The sequence below is a fragment of the Papio anubis genome, chromosome 19, assembly GCF_008728515.1.
Source record: "Papio anubis isolate 15944 chromosome 19, Panubis1.0, whole genome shotgun sequence".
Classification (NCBI taxonomy): Eukaryota; Metazoa; Chordata; class Mammalia; order Primates; family Cercopithecidae; genus Papio; species Papio anubis.
Genome location: NC_044994.1, coordinates 31,774,360 through 31,790,990, shown reverse-complemented (window position 1 = coordinate 31,790,990; position 16,631 = coordinate 31,774,360). Strand labels below are relative to the sequence as shown.

Below are 16,631 nucleotides of genomic sequence, written 5' to 3'. Positions count from 1 at the left end.
CATGATCTCACTTAACAATGAGAATAAAATACAATTCTTACCCCAGATTTTATGACAGAATCTTGACTCTGTCTCTTGCTCTCCTTGGATCACTATGCTTAAGTCACAAGGGCCTTCTTTCCATTCCTTTGAAATGTCTATCTCTCCCTGCTCCTAAGGCTTTTTCTAATAACCCCTTCCTTTGCCTGGAATGCTCTCCCTACGTACCTTCAATGTCTGGGTTCTCCACTTAACCATAGCCTAATCAGAAAAGCTGACCCATGTCTACACAACCTAAAATCAATGCTAGTAAGTAGCTGAAGACTTGCTATTAAAAATGTGGTCCAAGGACCACAAGGCATCACCTGCAAGTTTATTAGAAATACAATATCTCATACCTCACCCCCAAGGACTACTGAATTGAATCTGCATTGTAATGAGATCCCCGAGTGATCTGTGTGCACATTAAAGTTTGAGATTCACTAACCTAGCACACCACTCTCTGTTTTTCTTTTACCACTTAAATTTCCAGAGTTTCTCTTGTCTGTCAGTATTTATTTGTATGAGCTATACTTCTCCACTAAATATATACTCCAGTAGAGCCTGGGTCTTGTCTACTTTGTTTACCTCTAATGTGCTCAAGAACAAGAGTAGTACCTGACACTCTCATGATGTGTTGAATTAATAAAGAAGTATCCATATTTGACTGAAGCTTCTCCAAAACCATACTCTTTAAGGAGGGGAAGAGTTGAGACCCAAACTCTTCCACTCACTTCACAACTCCTCAGTTTATGAAATAAATTATGCCTCCTTTTGGTAGGCTGAAAGAGTTCCACAATCCAAAAGGTGATTTGCCTTCAAACTGAATTGGGATTGAATGGAATATCAGGGCTCTTTTAGCTTTTTGTTCAAGAATGGCTGTAATAGGAGGGTTTCTGAGTGCTGTCCTCAGAGTTCTTATGAGTGACGCTGACCTATCAGTGGTGAAAGCTGAAGCTGAAGTTGTGTTTACCCCTTTGGCAAAAAAAGTGAGTTTATATCACTGAGATATTGCCATGTAAAGAATGCACTATAGCAGGATAGAAAACAAACTGGCATGGAATGGAGAGTGGAGTGCAGGTTGTGAGGAAATTAGGAAAGAGGAGAAGAAAAGATAAAGGAGAATATCTCATAAGTGGGTGACAGAAAAAGTTAATTCCCTAAAGCTATATGTAATTTCATAAGAGAGAAAGGATGGGAGTGGTGGCTCACGCCTGTAATCCCAGCTCTTTGGGAGGCCAAGGTGGGCAGATCACCTGAGGTCAGGAGTTCAAGACCAGCCTGACCAGCATGGAGAAACCCCATCTCTACAAAAAATTAAAAAGTTAACCAGGAGTGGTGGTGCATGCCTGTAAGCCCAGCTACTCGGGAGGCTGAGGCAGGATAGTTGCTTGAACCTGGGAGGCGGAGGTTGCTGTGAGCTGAGATCTTGCCATTGCACTCCACTCTGGGCAACAAGAGTGAAACTCCGTCTCAAGAAAAAAAAAAAAGAGAGAGAGAGAGAGAGAAAGAAGGCACAAACCTTTCCTTCCCCAGCATTATTTTGTCTCTCTGTCATCATAGCACGTTTTAATTTATCACTCCACACCCAAAAAACAAGATTATTGGAAGAGTGAACCATTTACCATACAACGAGCTTTTGTTTACCCAAGTAATGACTTGAACTCTGTAAACAGTGCTAAAATACACATATTTTCCTTTTCTGCCTTCCTCATGTTCTCTTGTACCAGTAACTCCTCTGGTTTTTCACACAGAACTCTTCATTGCTGGACAGCTTACATCTCTGCAACAGAGAAGAACTAATTAGCAGTACCCATAGTCTTAAATTCAGAATTTTTATAAAATAACTTAGATGCATTGGGAGCCCTTCTCTTCTATAAAAGCATGCAGAAGGCAAATTTGATGTATGAAAAGGAGAGTTGAGGCAGAGATGGCCAACTAGAAGGAGCTACGGTGTGTGGGTCTCACAGAGAGGAATGAAAGAGGACAGTAAATACAACACCTTCAATTGAAACAGATCAGGAAAACAGCTTTACCCAGGGAAAATGCAGAAAAGCAAAGCAGGGCGATGACCCACTCAGGAGCCACATGAAGCCAAGGTAACCTCTCTTGCCCAGGGAAGTGGAGAATGAATCTGTGATCCCAGGAAGTCATGCTTCTTCCATAGATCTTTGCAACCCTCAGGTCAAGAGATCCTCCTCATGAGCCACTTCACCAGGACCTTCAGTCTGACATACAGAGTTGCATGGAATTTTGGCAGAGCAGCTGCTCAGGCATATGTGGAAACTAAGGAGCTTTGCATACTCTGGTTCTGGGCATCCCAACAAAAGTGACTGCAACTCTGGCAAGGCAGAAGGTTGGACCTCTGTACACACCCCTAGGAAGAGGAATGAGTTCAGGAGGCTAAGCAGCAATGGTCTGCAGGCCCTACTTCAGTGGTACCCCACAGAATAAGACCCACTGGTTTGGAATTCCAGCCAGTCACCAGCAACAGTATTGTGCCTACATGGGACAGAGTTCCCGAGGGGAGGGCTGGATCACCATCTTCACTGTTTGGGCTACTCAGCTGTTCCAGCCTGTGGGCTTTGTGGAGTTCAAACCAACCTGGGGGTGGAAGGGATGCCCCAGTACAGCACAACTGTTCTACCAAGATGTGTCCAGACTGCTTCTTTAAGCAGTTCCCTGATCTGTTCTCCCTCACTGGACAGGACTTCCCAACCTGGGCCTCCAACCACCCTCGCCAGTGTTCTTCAGCCAACAGAGGTTTGAAAACTTCCTGGAACAGAGCTTTTAGAAGGAGGGGTGGCCCACCGTCTTTGCTGTTTAGGCAACTTAGCTGTTCCAGCCTCCAGGTTTTAGACAGCCCAAGCTGACCAGGGGCCTGAAGCGGTACCCCAGCACAGTGCAGTTGCTCTACAAAAACATGGCCAAAATGCTTCTTTAAGTGTATCTCTGATCCTGTTCCTCCTGACTGGGTGAGACCTCCCAGCAAGGGTCTCTGTGTTGACACCTACAGGTGCATTCAGGACAGCAACGGCTTCATACCTAACTGGGACAGAGCTCCCAGAAAAAGAGATTGGTTGCCATTTTTGCTGTCTAGCAGCCTTCACTGGTGATACCTCCAGGTACTATAGAATCTGAAGTGACTGGAGACTGCAGCAGACCACCAGAAACCCACAGTAGCCCTACAGAAAAGTGGCCAGACTGTTAAATGAAAAAAATTAAAAGGTCAGCAACCTCAGAGATTGAAGGTAGATAAGTCTACAAAAAATAAGAATCAGCATAAGAAAGCTGAAAACTCAAAAAGCTAGAGTGCCCTCTTTCCTCCAAATGATCACATCACCTCTCCAGCAAGGGTTTGGAACTGAGCTGAGGCTGAGATGGCCAAAATAACAGAAGTAGAATTCAGAATATGGATAAAAATGAACTTCACTGAATTTAAGGAGCATGTTGTAACCCAATGCAAGGAAGCTAAAAATTACAGTAAAACCTTTTAGGAGCTGACAAACAAAATAGCCACTATAGAGAAGAATGTTACCAACCAGATAGAGCTGAAAAACACAAAACGAGAATTCATAATGCAATCACAAGTATTAATAGCATAATAGACCAAGTGGAGAAAAAGGTTCTTAGAGCTCGAAGACTGTCTATCTGAAATAAGACAAGAATTGAGAAAAAAAGTGAAAAGAATGTAGAAAACCTCTGAGAAACATGAGAAATATGAGACTATGTAAAGAGACTAAATCTACAGCTGATTTGTATACCTGAAAGTGATGGGGAGAGTGGAAACAATCTAGAAGACATGTTTTAGGATATCATCCATGAGAACTTCCCCAATCTAGGTAGACATGCCAAAATTCAAATTCAGGAAATATGAATTATCTGATTGATAAAATTCAATACCCCTTCATATTAAAAAAAAATCTCAATAACCACGGCATTGAAAGAACAGACCTCAAAATAATAACAGTCATATATAACAAATCCACAGCCAACATCATACTGAATGGGCAAAAGCTAGAAGCATTCCCTTTGAAAACTAGCACAACACAAGGATGCCTTCTCTCACTACTCCTATAAAACATAGTATTAGAAGTTCTGGCTAGAACAATTAGTCAAGAGAAATAAATAAAGCACATTCAAATAGGAAGAGAGGAATTCAAACTATCCCTCTTTGAAGATGACATGATCATATGTCTGAGAAACTCCATCACCTCAGCCCAAAAGTGTCTTAGGTTGACAAGCAACTTCAACAAAATCTCGGAATACAAAATCAATGTGCAAAAATTGCTAGCATCTCTATACACTAACAAGAGTCAAGCTGAGAGCCAAATCACAAATGAACTCCCATTCACAATTGCCACAAAAAAAATAATAAAATACCTAGGGATATAGCTAACTAGGGAGGTAAAATACTTCTACAAGGAGAACTACAAACCACTGCTCAAAGAAAGCAAAGATGGCACAAGCACATGGAAAAATATTCCATAATCTTGAATAGGAATAATCAATACTATTAAAATGACCATATTGCCCAGAGTGATTTATAGATTCATTGCTATTCCCATTTAACTACCATTGACATTCTTCACAGAACAAGAAAAAAACTATTTTAAAATTCATATGGAACCAAATACCAGCCCAAATAACCAAGACAATCCTAATCAAAAGAACAAAGCTGGAGGCATCATGCTACCTGACTTCAAACTATACTACTGGGCTACAGTAATCAAAACAGCATGGCACTGATACAAGAACAGACCCACAGACAAATAGAACAGAATAGAGAACCCAGAAATAAGACCATAAGCCTATAACTATCTAATCTTCAACAAACCTGACAAAAACAAACAATGGGGAAAGGATTCCCTGTTCAATAAATTGTGCTGGAATAACTGGTTAGCCATATGCAGAAGATTCAAACTGGATCCCTTTCTTACAACATATACAAAAATTAACTCAAGATGGATTCAAGACTTGAATGTAAAACCCAACACTATAAAGAACCTGGAAGATAATCTAGGCATTACCATTCAGGACACAGGAATGGGCAAAGATTTCTTGGCAAAGATGCCAAAAGCAACTGCAACAAAAGCAAAAACTGACAAATGGGATCTAATTAAACTAAAGAGATTCTGCACAGCCAAAGAAGATATCAACAGAGTAAATAGACAACCTACAAAATAGAAAATTTTTGCAAACTATGCATCTGACGAAGGTCTAATGTGCAGCATGTGCATGTGTAAGGAACTTAAACAAATTTCCAAGAACAAAACAAGCAATCCCATTAAATGTGGCCAAAGGACATGAACAGATACTTCTCAAAAAAAAAGACATACATGCGGCCAACAATCGTATAAAAAAAAAAGCTCAACATCACTGATCATTAGAGAAATGCAAATCAAAACCACAATAAGATACCATCTCATATCAGTCAGAATGGCTATTACTAAAAAGTCAAAAAATAACAGATGCTAGCCAAGTTGTGGAGAAAAAGGGATGCATATACACTGTTGGTGAGAGTGTAAATTATTTCAACCATTATGGAGGACAATGGGTAGCAATTCCTCAAAGACCTAAAGACAGAAATATCATTTGACCCAGCAATTCCCATTACTGGGCACATACCCAAAGGAATATAAATTGTTCTATTATAAAGACACATGCACACATATGTTCATTGCAGCACTATTCACAATAGCAAAGACATGGAATCAACCTAAATGCACATCATTAATAGACTGGATAAAGGAAATGTTGTGCATATACACCATTGTATATATGCAGCCATAAAAAAGGACAAGATCTTGTCTTTTGCAGGGACATGGATGGAACTGCAGTCCATTACTCTTAGCAAACTAACGCAGGAACAGAAAACCAAATGCTGCGTGTTCTCACTTATAATTGGGAGCTAAATGATGAGAACACATGGACGCATAGAGGTTAACAACACACACTGGGACCCTACTTGAGTGGGGAGGAGGAGAGGAAGGAAAGGATCTGGAAAAACAACTAATGGGTACTAGGCATAATACCTGGGTAAGAAAATAATCTGAACAACAAACTCTCATGGCACAGGTTTACCTATGTAACAAACCTGCACATGTACCCTTGAACTTAAAATAAAAGTATTAAAAATAACAACACCAAAAAAAGTATAAATAAATGCAGAACTGCAAATGTAAAAGATTAGCTCTGGAGTGAAAATGATCAAAGAGAATGCCATAATCTGAGAGAAAAGAAAGAAAGAAAAACCATGACAACCAAAGAAGAAAGCGATGCTTGTCTTTTGAGCCCATGGTTCTGACTGGTCTACAGAAATTCTGCCATTCTATCCTAGCCATTGGGCTCTATCCTCAGGTAAAATCATTGGGAGATTAATCAAAGATATCCAGAGTGAAGACTCATATTCTTTTGCTTGAAAAGAGAATTTGAATATCTCTATATCTGCATAATTTGTTTAATGTCTTTATATTAGTGAAATATAATGTCTTTTCTAATGATTATAAGACAATTATAAGGAAATTAAGAAAGTAAAATAAAATATAATATGGATTTTAAAACGACAGCCTATTTCTTCAAAGAGATAGGCCACATGATCTTTCCTGTGCACCCCCCACAACAGGTTTAATTAACTTCACACCTGCACTGATGTCTTTCCAGATGTTTTAACTCCTATGTTCATATTGAATAATCGTATCAATTACTTTTGGACTATTCTGTGATATCTATTTGAAAAATGAATGCAGCCATCTGCACAAGTTGGATTTACACATACGCGCAGGCATACACATACAGGCATCATGTACACATGCTATAGGAAACACAGGAGAGCAATATTAAATTCAACTGAATGCTTTTGAAAACTATTTGTTATGATCCTGAAACACATTTCACTTTGTCGAGACACTGGAAAGGCAAAGATAGTGGTGGAAACAAATAATAATAATAATGATAATAATAATAAACAACAAATAGCAAATCTGGTGTTTTCCAACTCAAGAAGCCAGAGTTGATTTTAGAAGTGGCAGAATATATAAGCTGCTCCCAATTTTATTCAAGCAAAATCTCCCATCCTTGCCTTTGTATATGACTGGCCTCACACTTTGCAGTTACACACCAAAGCCTTGGGGAACTAGGGTTTTAGATCGGTGTCAGAGCATTTATCTTTAAAAAAAAAATACCTTGAAAATGCCAGCTCTACCCCAGCTAGGATTGCTTCTCCTGTGTCCTGCAGTTAGAGTTGTCAACATCAGTAATATACGTGACGTTTGAACTTCTTCCAAGTGACTTGCCCACAAGCTCAGTCTCCTGAAAAATTTCAGTGTCTGCCCACCTGCTGTTCAAGTGTAGAGAAGAGATGAAAGAGATTTTCTCCCGAAATTAAAAAGAACATAAAAACAAACAATTCCGATTGAATACCTTGATTTTTGTCAAGTCCTCCTCTGTCCCTTCTTGTTGATTTATCTTCTATAAGTAGTTAATCTCTTGTAACACTCTCTTTAACACAAGTAGATGCATAGGAAGACTGCTAGGATACAATTATGATGATATGATACCTAAAATATATTTTTGCACCCAAGGCTTTTTTTGATGGTGATAAAAATAATTGTAACTATGTTCATAGAAAGAATCAAGGAAGCCAATCTCACTCAAAGGAACTGATGCACAAATGCTAGTGTTTTGCTCATTAAAAAAAACAAGAAATTTTCCTGTGCATTCCCTATGAACAATTTTATAAAAGCCTTTGAACTACCCTAAATTTACTAATTTATCCATCCATTCATTCATTTATTTATTTGATTTTTGTTTATTTATATATGTTTTTTTCTGTACTACTACTTTGGGGGATGATATGGTTTGGCTGTATCCCCACCCAAATCTCATCTTGAATTGTATTTCCCATAATCTCCATGTGTTGTGGGAGGAACCCAGTGGGAAGAGACTGAATCATGGTGTGGTTTCCCCCATGCTGCTCTCGTGATAGTCAGTGACGTCTCAGGAGAGTTGATGATTTTATAAGCATCTGGCATTTTCCCATTTGCACTTCTCTCTCCTGCGGCATGTGAAGAAGGATGTGTTTGCTTCCCCTTCTGATTGTAAGTTTCCTGAGGCCTCCTGAGCCCTGCAGAACTGTGAGTCAATTAAACCTCTTTTTTTTTTTTAAAATAAATTACCCAGTCTCGGGTATTCATAGCAGCATGAGAATGGACTAATACAGGGGATATCATATGATCACGATAAAAGGAATTTAAAAAATGCATCTGCCTACCCCACTTTCTGCTCTCAAATAACATATTTCATTTTTTTGCAGGGAAGATTAGATATATACACAGAACAGGTAAAATAGCAATGCACTGGTTAAAAATGCAATAATGTAGGCATAAGAGGTGGAGTACTATGTGTAAAAATGATGGCTGAGGAATGACTGAGGAATGATCCAGAGATATTGTATAGGCAGAGTAATCAGGTGGTTGGGAAGCTTTCACTGGGCATTTTATAAATAGCTAGGTGTTACAAAGTTAGAGAGAAGTTGGAAAGATATTTTCCATGTGGAAGGACAACATGAGCAACTGGAGGGAGGTAGCAATGTCACACATGGGAGGTGGGAAAAATTAATGTCATGATGAAATTCCTATATTAGCTTAATTAATTCATTTGCTATTAATACATAGGTCTTCCTCTCTCTCCCCAGATGTTTCTAGGACATTTTATTTAGACTGAAAATGTTGGTTTGTTACAATAAAGACATTTTTATAGTTCAAGAAGTGAGGAATGCGAGAGAGAGGAGGAGACTTAAACTACTCCCCTGTGAGGAGCAATTAGGGCTGGGATTCTTTCAGATGGAGAAATTCTGGTCACACAGCACCTCTAGGAATCACAATGACAATAATTTGTGGCGGACCTTCTTTTTTGTTTTCTCTTTGTTTATTCCCTCAATCTTTGCTTCTCTGTATGTCTGGTCTTCTCCATTTATTCTTTGTTTCTTTACCTTGTCCTCTTATTTTTCATTCTCTATTTTGCTGTGTCTCCTTACTTATGTTTTCTATAAAATCTTGTCTCTGTCTGTCTCTTGATATTGGTTCATTCACAACTGCTTACTCCCTGCTCTAACTCATCAACCAGATAGAGTGTAAGCTCCTTCTCACCACTAATTTCTCTCCCTATATTTCTACATTCTAATTCCTGAGAGCAAGAATCCAATTGTCCCAGCTCACTCACCTAAAGCTTATATTTCATATTAGGCTATTCATGTGTTGCTGCCCAGTCTAAGGACTGGCTGCTTTTGAGTCTGGAGCAATTCCCATCCAATAAGGCATATCTAGGAAGTAGTGCTTGCTTACTTTATGTAGGAAGTACATGCTTGACATCATTAAGTGTTTGCTTGCTTGGAACCTAGAGTTGGGGCTCCTCCCTCAAAAACAGCTGTGAGCAAAACAGCTTTCTTACAGGATACTGTGGAAATGAAGTAAGTCACAATGACTGACATATCAAATAGAAAATGTAAAGAAAATGTTGAATTTATACTCTGTTTCAACAGAGATGGATCACTGGTATAGTAAGGAATTTATTGGAATATATGCTATGCCACGGATAGCATCAATAAAAGTACCTACACTCTATCTTATTAATCCTTTATTTTATTTAATATCTAAAACAATTTTGCAAAGTAGTTAATGTTCCCATTTTAGAGATGGGGAAACTGAACCTCAAATGCATTAAGCACTTTTCCCAAATGAAGTAACTAGTAATTGATGAAACTTGGATTTTATTAGACTTGAAAGAATTGGTCCGTCTTCTGCTAGCACTCCCCACCTTCCTATTAAAAAACTTTAGAGAAAATTTAATTCAGTAAGTTGGTGACTTTATACTGATATAATCAAACATTTGATTAACCAAATAATTGATTTTGCTCTCTCACTTACTTTAACCTTGGACAACATTGGGTAATACTAGTTTATGTTTGTCAAATGTGAAACTAAAAACAAACACTTGTTGCTACTAACTTTAATTTTAAAGTGTCCTTTTAAAGTTTCTATTGATTTTATTTTCTCCATGTATGTCACTAATGATACTGCTTAATTCATAGATTTATTTACGGTGAAATTTTTAAAAATGACTTTTTACACGTAAGGGCACCATTATCCTAAGCAAAACATTTAATAGTTAGTAGTAATAACTTTTCTGTTTAAGGGACATGACATATTTATAAAACTGGATCTGGTATTACACCATCCATTCATTGTACAAATAAACTAAAACTTATTTGTTAATGATTTCAGTTTGAAACAGAAATGCATTGAGTACTTACTTGGGTACAGCTCCTTCCTAGGCACTGTAGAATGTCAAAAGTGGTATTCATAACGTCTGGCCTCAAAGTATTTTAAGCTGATTTCATGTGTGAAATATACTCAAAATTGACAGGGAATACAAATAAGGCATAATGTAAGCAACAAAATAAACAGCACAGAAAAGGTGCACAGTCAGAGTTCAGAAAAATGTGTCAGTGTGGTCTGCCAAAAAAGCAAGGAGAATGTGATGGAGTTGGGGATGGGAAGCTCAAGATACAGAATTAAAGGAAGATAAATACATAATAATACATCAAAACTCATTTAATGTATACGCTGCTAAATCCTAAGCATATTTTATAGTGAAAGGTGCTGAGTCAAATTAGTTAGGATATAGACTTTATTCTATTTTTAGTCCCAAAAATATATATTATGAAATCGCTTTATTTTTAAAAATCACATTCCAATTAATTATTATATTCCTGTCTTCCTCCTTATTTCTACAACAAAGAAAAATTATTTGGTCATTAATAGCTTCTCTATAACAGGTGTCTAATTACCTTAAGAACACTAAGATTTGCTGCTAGAGTAATGAATATATCACTCATATCTAGATTTGAATTTGAAGAGTACTTTAGCCTCTGTGATAAGTGAAATAACTCTCTGGCTTCCATCATTAAGTGCTTGCTTGCATGGTACCCAGAGAATGTGTGTACCAAGCTTTGTTCTTTTCTTATTTTAATTGTACATGATGATGAATGATTAGGGATCAAAGTCTATACTAGTCTTGCCTCATCAATTCTGTAAAACTGCTTAGGACAACAACCTGTCAGTTCCATTCTGGCCAGCAAAGCAAAGTAGAAAGAAGAGAACAAACAGGCCATTGACAATAGAAAAGATGCTTTTTCCAAGGGTGGGAGGAAATCTGTTTAAAAAGGACTTTTTTCTTCTTTTAATATATTCTAAGTATTTCATGGACCTTTAATTTTGTTATGTAGCTTTTGGCTTTCTGGACTCTGAAAATTTAAGCTCTTTTCATTATCTGAAACCTATTACAGATTTTACTTTTTGTTAACTTCTTTTAACATTGGAAGAAGTTAAATTCAAAAGATTTATTTTAGGTAAAAAAGCTGGAGATTTTAGAACTTTTAGTGTTTGTGTATGTCATTACAGTTGTATGTCATTACAGTTAACTGAATGTAAAGATGTTGGTATAAACTCCAGAAGGCATTTAAATGTTTATATTGCTTGGGATTTGGCAGCCGCGAGGGGGGGGGGGGGGGGGGAGGGGGCTTCCTTTATCTAAGGATTTTTGTCTTTCAGCAAATTTGGTATACTTTCTTACAGTTTCTTTCTCATTCTATTGTGAGAATAGAATGTTCTGTGTTCTCCATAGAACTCTGACTACACTTATACTAGACTTTTCTCATTCTATCCTCCATGACTCTTGACTCTCTTATCTTTATTATCTCTCATTTTCTGAGCTGTATTACAGAAACAGAAAACAAATTAGTTTGTTTCTTTAGATTAATTTTCCATGTTTCCAATTTTCCCTTTAGTAGTGTCTAATCTTCTTCTTAATGCATCTATTGAAATTTGTTTTGAAATATTTCATTTATTTCTCTAAGTTTCATTTACTTTAAATCTAGCTAACAATATATATATAATCATATATAAACTTTAGATTCTTATTCTTATTTTCAAACATCTTTTCATTTAAATATATTAAACACAATTATTTTCTATTTTTGTCTGATAATTATAATAACTGAAATATTTGATTCCATTGGTCATTTATTTTTAACCTATAGTGCTTTGATGTATATGTATATGCGTAAATATATATATGTATTTTTTGTACTATAAACTGCTTATTTTCCTTGAAACATTATAAGTGGAAAATCGTGGGCTTTTAATAACATAGCATTATGTTATTGATGAATTATATCAATAGAGGAAGCATTATGTCATATATGTCTTTACAATTCTTATAGTCATTAGAGAGGGGGTGTGTTGTGCAGGCACTATTAGCTAAAAAAGATTTAAAATTAAATACTCTACCTGAGGTTTTACAGACCACAGAAGAAAAATAAAATAAAACCAAAAAAATTACATCTATAATAGCTGGATTTTGATTATTCTCCAAAAGATAAAACACACACACGTGTATTTGCGTGTATATATAATATATGACATATATAATAAATGACACGTCTATACATATGTCATATATGTCATATGACACACATCCTATATATCACACGTATGTCACATGTTACATATATGTCACACATGATGCACATATGACACAAACATGCCACACACAATGAAGCATATGACATTTGTCACATGTCATAAACGACACATCCATGCCATATGTATGTAAAATATGTGCCATATTATGTCATATACAAAACACATGACAGGCATACACACGATAGACATACATGTCATACACACACATGTCACACATGACACATGACACATATATAACGATTGTCACCTGAAACGTGATGCATTCATGTCACATGCAAAAACATGACACATACATGATATATACGTGCCACAAAAAAACACATGTGGCAATACATGCCACATGTGCCATACATGTGACAAATAAGGCACATACATGTCATGTATAACATACATGACGTTTATAGGGTGCCCATGACACATATCACATACATGTCAAGTATGAAGACATGTATGTGAGGCATGACATGCATGTCACAGGACACACGACACATATATGACACACGCCCGTGACGCATGGCACACATGACGCAGGTGGCACACGAATGACATACATGTCACGTATATGTCACACATGACTCATGAATGTTGTATGATACATACAGGACACATACACATCACTTGCTTGTCACACATGACACACGTGACACATGTGGAACACACGTGACATTGTATATGGCACATGCATGTCACGTGTTACACTTACATGGCACATATATAGCACATACACTTCACCTATGTCATAAATTACATTAATAGGGGACCCTCGGAACATATCACATATGTCACAAATGATACACATGACATGTGAGTCATATTAGACACATGACTATTACATAACACACACGAAACGTACATGTCAGTCATGTGACATGACGTCACACATCACATATAACATGTCACATGTGACACATAACACATCGTATATGACACATGTTGCATACGACAAACGTGACTCATGCATGTCACATATATGATGTGTGTTAGGTGAGGCATATATGGTACTTATATGACACGTTTCACATGTCACATGTTATATAACACATGCATGTCACACAGTTGTCCGATGACATAAAATGCGCGTACATGTCACGCATAACACATTACTCAGTTATGACAAATACACGTCACATAAGACACATGACAAATACATGCCATAAAATTCTCACACACGAGACATACAGGCCACGCACGACATGCATGACACATGTCATGTGTGACACATAAGTGTCACATACATGTCATACATGACACATATATGTCACATGTATGACACAAAATGTCACATGACACATATGGCCAAACAGAACAAATATATGCCTATATTACACATGAATCATGTCACAGATGTGTAACACACGCAACACATACACGTCACCTGCATGACACATGTGAAACATTCATATCTGTGTCACAGAGGACACAAGAAACACGTATCACAAAAGACACATGTGACACACTTGTCACATACATGTCACACATGACCAACTCATGTCACATATAACACATGTCATATATGAATGCTTGACATAAGACATGACGCATGTTACCTATAACACATGGAACAAACGCCCCATATTCCTGTTACATATGACATGACACACCACATACAACATAAATGAAACACGTCATATATAACATATTGGTTTGACGTACATGTCACATAACACGTTGCATATGCATGTCACACATGACGTGTGACACATGCATGACACATGATACATAGATGTCACATATGACATATGAAAAGTCACACATGCCCGTCACATGCATGACAAATATTGCACATGATCACGTAGGACACAAGTGACACACACATGTCCCTTGCACGTTTCGTATTACACATGCATGACACATGCATGTCACGTCACACATGACATGCATGCCCATGAAACACGTCACACATGACAAACACCACAGATGTATGGTACATATATGCGATATATAACACCTATGACATACATAACACCTACATGTAACACGTCACATATGACAACTGTGGCTTACAGAACACCTACATGTAACACGTCATATATGACACACGTATGGTACATGTATGGCGGATACATGTACGACATGCATATTGTATACTTGTCACAGATGGCACATGGATGCCGTGTACATGTTACATGTGACACACATACATTATAAGACACATGACGTCACATGTGACACAATTCATATGACGTGCATGTTACATAAGACTCATGTAACACGTACATGCCTCGTGTGTGTCACATGTGACACAGATGACAAGGATATATGAAACATGTGTAACACACATGCCTCATTTGACACGTTACATGACACATGTGACACTTCACATACACGTCACACATGGCACATACATTTTTACATAAACAGACATCTTATGACATACCATATTCAACATGCGTCATATGACACATACATGTCACGTGTACGATACATGACATGTGTGTCGCATATGACTCGTTTGTTCTATATGACACACATTTTGTCTATAACACATATGACACACATTTGTCATGTATGACCCATATGACACTTGTATGACACACATCACATGCATGCCACATGTCATATTTCACACTTATGTTACATATGTCACATGACTCCTGTCTTATATATGTCACATAAGATCCATATTTGAATTTTCGTATTTCACATATGAAAAATGACATACTTGTCACGTCTTGTATGACTAATGCATGTCACACATGACATATAACAAATACGTCACACGATACATACATCTATATGTCCTTGTGGCTTATTTGTATATGTGACATATGACATATGTCATTTTTGTCTTATACAGTATTTCACACATGACCCATGTGTCTTATATGACACATGCCACATATGGGTACATATGTAAAACATCTCTATATATTTCCTTCTAACCAATGCCAAGTTCAAGTCAGGCACGTTTTCTCAGAATCTTCTTTTGTTAATTAGTGGACCTCTTTGGGTTCCTACTTTTATGGGGTGGTTCACTTTTAGTGGTCAAGTTGACACTCCACCTTGAATCAGCCTTTTTTCGTTTCTTGCTCTTATGCCTTAGGCATATATTAGACAAAGCCGAAATATTCAGAGTTACAGTCAGGTTTGAAACTCAATTACTTCCGTGGTGTCTAATTTTCACTTCATTTAGAGGAAAACAAAGTTTTAAAGTTTTTATGTAATACTTTAGGTCTTTCTTTTTTTAATTCAGGAGGGTCACCATGTTATTATTTAGGAAAACGAAATTACATTTGACAATAGACCAAATAATCTACTTTTCTTCCTAATGTAGACATCTGGGCTATATGCAAAGTTGCTGTCTTAATTTGTGAATTAGAAAGAGATCCCTTTGAGACAGCCAAATGACAGAAGGTCCCTGGAGAAATTCTAACCAGCCTCTGCACTGAGGTGAAGCCTGGGGAAGTTCACCACGTTTGCAGCACTGAGGAGCCTGGCCCCTCCCCTTCCTGTGTGGAACTTGGGATTGCAACCGCAGGCGGGAAGCGCTCTAGCTGGCGGTTCTGGCCTTGTGAGGGATACCTATGTCCCCCCCCCTTTTATTTCCCTTTCACCCAATAAACCCTACTTTACTTACGCTTTAAATCATCTGCGAGCCTAAATTTTCATGGCTGTGGGACAGACAAGAACCTTGTCTTTAGCTGAACTAAGAAAAAGTCCTGCAACATCTTTTGGCGCGCAGTGTCGGGGCACCAGAAGCGGTGAGTGAAATGGGGACTCAGAACCTCTCACTGTTGCTTGAGCTTTTCCTTCCTTTTTTGGGACCAGCCGGTGAGCAGTGGCTCCCGTCCACCCGCCACCCTCTGCCGGGATGGGGAGCATGGCTCAAGGCTCCTGGGGCAGCTGGCTGTCATTTTCCGCCATGAACAAACAGCTGGAGCTTCCCCTTCCCCGCCAAGAGATTCATCTCTATCCACCAGTAATCAAACTTTTCTTTTCTCCCTGGTGGAGAAACCGCTTGCGTAAGAGTAAGAGTTTCTTCCCCAGGCATTTTTAAACTGTTTCTTTTCTTTCCCTTTCTCAACCCCATCAGCAAATGAACTTTAAAAATTTTTTTTTTTTTTTAAT

At 37.8% G+C, this 16,631-nt stretch overlaps 1 long non-coding RNA gene across 1 annotated transcript in view; it reads left to right on the top strand.

Annotated features, from left to right (window-relative positions):
- The first annotated feature begins 12,125 nt into the window (after window positions 1-12,125).
- Window positions 12,126-16,631, top strand: part of LOC116271469 — a 283,076-nt gene continuing 278,570 nt past the window's right edge. The window contains exon 1 of the long non-coding RNA XR_004180055.1: window positions 12,126-16,264. This is a non-coding gene — a long non-coding RNA (uncharacterized LOC116271469). The remainder of the gene's footprint in view (window positions 16,265-16,631) is intronic.